The sequence below is a fragment of the Lipotes vexillifer genome, unplaced genomic scaffold (genome assembly GCF_000442215.2).
Source record: "Lipotes vexillifer unplaced genomic scaffold, Lipotes_vexillifer_v1.1 scaffold92, whole genome shotgun sequence".
In the NCBI taxonomy this organism is placed as follows: domain Eukaryota; kingdom Metazoa; phylum Chordata; class Mammalia; order Artiodactyla; family Lipotidae; genus Lipotes; species Lipotes vexillifer.
Genome location: NW_006786963.1, coordinates 284,652 through 288,808, shown reverse-complemented (window position 1 = coordinate 288,808; position 4,157 = coordinate 284,652).

Genomic DNA, 4,157 nt, shown 5'->3' with positions numbered 1-4,157 from the left:
AGGGAAAGATGCAAAATAAAATATATAATGTAATAGACAAACCTTCTGTTGGATTAATGCAAAAGTATAATTAGCAACTGTTTATAGAGTATCAGCAAAGCACAGGGACAGCAAATAATAATGATGCTGCTGATAATAATAATAATAATAATAATAATAATAAAATAATAATAATAATGGTTTAAGAAGCTCTGAGATTTCAATATAAAAGTGCCAATGCAGACATCACAGGAAAAGAAGCTTTTTATATTTACTTCCTAACATACTTATGGCAGTTTAACCTCTGTTAGTATTTCGAGTTGGGGTGGGAAAGGGGGTACCATAATGTTTTCAATATTTACAGTCCTCAAAGGTCTTAATCTGACCCTGACCACCACATCTATATAAATTTAATAAAGGCAAATAACACCCTTTTAAAGCCTATGAAAAGACTTTACAATTTCATAATGTATATTAGCGGTCCCCATTACAGTGCTGGTTTAATCAGAATAGGGATGGCATCCACATTATAACAACAAAGACACACCATGTATTAAGACACATGTGTGGAATACGATTTGATCTTCCTGAAAATGAAATCTTTGATACATCAAAGCAGTTCATGAATTTCAAGTAGATTCACAATTCAGAGTCTAAAGTGTTCTTTCAAATTCCATGCTATTAGAAAATTGTTAGTTTGTTTCTTTTCTTAGAACATAGATAATGCTACTCCAGTACTCTGCTATCATTTTGGACTTAGCACATCTCCAACTACTTTTTCTCACCCTCAGGGACTATGAGTCTGAGGTTTGAATAATTGGCCATTAGAGAGCTTCAGATGTGTGGGCCACTCACTCTTCAGCTCCAAATATTTAGGATGGAAAGGTGTCTATCTGCCTTCCACACATCAAATCATTAGCACATTTTTAAATATACGCCATCTGAATTATTGAGACATACAGCTCCCAATATCAAGAATAAAATTAATTCTCTCTTGGAGCAATCATAGAAAAGAAAAAACTTACATTCAGAAGGCAGAAGGCACTTGGACTTTCTTACAGCCTCTGCTCTCTAGTCCTAAATGCTGGGTTCCATCAGTTAACTTAGAGTTCTCCTCACTGAATCTTCTTTCAAAACTGACGAGCTGAAGTTGTTAAAACTATCTTTACTTTGAACTTCATATGCTGCGTGCTGGACTTGGGAGAGGCAAGAGCATCTTTATTGACGGCGCTTAGGGAGTTTCTGCTAATTAAGACCTGTTCACCTGAACCAAGCAAGTGGCTACACTCCGTGTAAGAATACACTGTTCTTCCTGATCTCACCTGTCTTTCCATGCATTAGTTAAGGTGATTAGAAGATGATGGCTGACTGGCAACTTATTCTGGGATGAATTTATGCTCCCCCCGCAAAAGAAACTAGAAACAGAGGATATATAATATTTAAGTGCTTCTCTTTGCTACAGTCTGTTTAGCTCTTTTTCTCATGTAGAAATGTGTAATATGTTAAAGACACCTTAAGTTTTGAATTGATGACCTCCTTTTTCATAAATATAACGTAAACCACAACACATTTTTAAATAGATCACTAATTCAGCCACTGCTTAAACAATTATATCCACCACATTTTTTAAAAGAATAGGCTTCTACTCAGCGTTATAATTTAAATATTTTTTCACTAAAAACTTTAATTCTTATTAAATTCAGGAGACAACTGCATGATACACATACACATAAGTGCTTTGACATCTACCACTGAGTTATTGAAATATCCATTTCAAAACCCGTCTCACCACAATCAGTCGAGTCTTTCAACAGTGTACAGAGAAAATAAATATCTCAAACTGTCTGTTCAAGTGCTCTTAAAGCTTAAAGAGCCTTGGATAGGATTATCATCAAAGAATGAAACAATATATTAAAATTTTAAGAACTGCATTACAGAAGACTAATCTTTCCACTTAGAAAACAAATTATGTTAATACATGTTCACCACAATTGTGGTGAATACAGACACACACACACACACACACACACACACACACACACACACACACACCACAGTTCATCCAAGGAACACATTATAACAATAAGAGCACCCTAAAGGGACGGTTTGGGATTTATTGCGCATGATCACTCATTCCCTACAGGCAGCCAAACTTGCAGACTTGGGGTAAGTAGGTAAATGATGGCGGGTGTGGAAGGACAAAAAAGATAAGAGATAAAGGAGGCTGTCAGTAGCTTCCAGTGCTCCTGCAGCTCTCAAATTCATGCAGTCCTGCTGGTGGGCAGGGAACAGTGATCAGTAGCTTGGACAAAAATGACAACATCTTCAGTGGAGCTACTAACTTGTGATACCTGGTGGTACTTTCAATCTACACTTGTATCAATATAACACAAGAGTAACCTAATGGATTTATAGGGTGTTTTCCATACTGATACACCTCAAGGCTAAAACTCAGAAGATAAAAGTCAGACCTGAAGGCAATTACTTTAGACAATTCTGAGAAACTGAGAAGATGCTACGAACACAGTGGTGACAATGGAGCCACGAATAAGAAACATTAATTTTTAGACTTCCATCTTTCCATATTTTTTTTTTTTTTTATTTTCTCTATCAGTGGTTTTACTCCATATTGCCTGCCCTAAAAGCAAGAGATCTCTTATCTGAGGTTTATCCCATTTAAGAGGATGCCTCCTCTAAAGCCAAATTCATGGTCTTGATTTACAAATTTGGGTCTTCCCAAATATTCTCTATCTCAGGAACAGGAAGCATCATACATCCAATTCAATCCATAAATCTGGGAGCCAACTTTGTCACTTTCCTTTCCCTAACCCCCAATAACCAGTGCATCACAAAAATCTTGCCAGTTTTACTTCTAAATCAACCTGCCAAATTCCATTTACATGTACATCCATATTACCACTAATTCAAACCACTTCAACCTCCCGCTTGATTACTGCAGTGGTCATGTGTTCATTGCTCACTCCTGCCGTCTTCAGTCGGCTTTCAAATTGCATCCAGAGTAATTATTTTAAAACACAACATTAAGCCTGTCATTGCTGAGAAGTAAGGGTTAACTTAGCCAAGAGAGATCCCCTGGGCGTTCTGTAAAGACCCACAGCAACTAAGGCAGGATATGAGCTTAAGGCAATCAACCCTGGCCGCTCACAGGTCTAGAACTCTAGGTCCTTCTCATGCCAACGGAGGGGCCAGTGCTTTCACAAACAGGGACAGTGATGTGGGGAATTCTGTTACTTACTTGCTACATACCTTTGAACTTTAGTGCCCTGATCAAGTCACAGGAGAGGCCAGCTCTACCCACAACCATAAATGCTGAATATGGCTGGGGCCAAGTTGCTGTCTTCTAATATTATTATTGTTTTTCTGCTCTTGGTCACACAGCGCTCCCCAAATCATGCAGCTTCAAAGCCCCAAAGGTCAAGGGTAGGGTTCTTCCTAAAGTTTGGTATCTCGATTTGCTAGACCTCTGTGGCATATTCTAGAATACAAATGCACCCACCACTGAACTGGTCTCCATGAGATAACTTGGGGGTTAAACTTTAATCCCCGAAATGCTATTCTAGAGGGTTTGGTGTCCTTGTTTGCATGACAGCTGCCAAGCTTAAAACCCATCAGCAGCACCAACATCATTCTTAAGATAAATACCAAAGTCCTGACTCTGGGATGCAGAGCACGGCATGACCTGGCTCCTATCTCCTCTCCCAGATTCACTTTGCAGCTCTTGTTCACTCTGTTTCAGCTAACTTGCCTTCTTTCATTTTTCACAAATGCAACATATTTCTTTCTGCCTCAGGACCTTCACACTGTTCTTCCCAATGCTAGAGCATTCCTTCCTACTCAACCTTCTGAGCTAAGATCAGAAGTCACTTCTCCAGGGAAGCTCTCCCTGATCTTCCAGACTAGCATGGCTGTCCTTTCAAATATCTTAAGAGTGTTTAGCAAAAAGACAAAAGCAAACAAAAACCAGTAGCCTTAAAATTTATTTTTTTCTTTGTAGCTCATTTCTAATTTGAAGCTGAAACCTGATAGGAAATGCTCATGCTATTAATCACTAGTTGCAGAAAAATGTGTGTATGGTAATAGAAGTATTTTCAACATGCACATTCACTCCCAAAGAGACCATTTTGTTGTTTTTTAATTGAGTTCTTGCTCTCAATAGA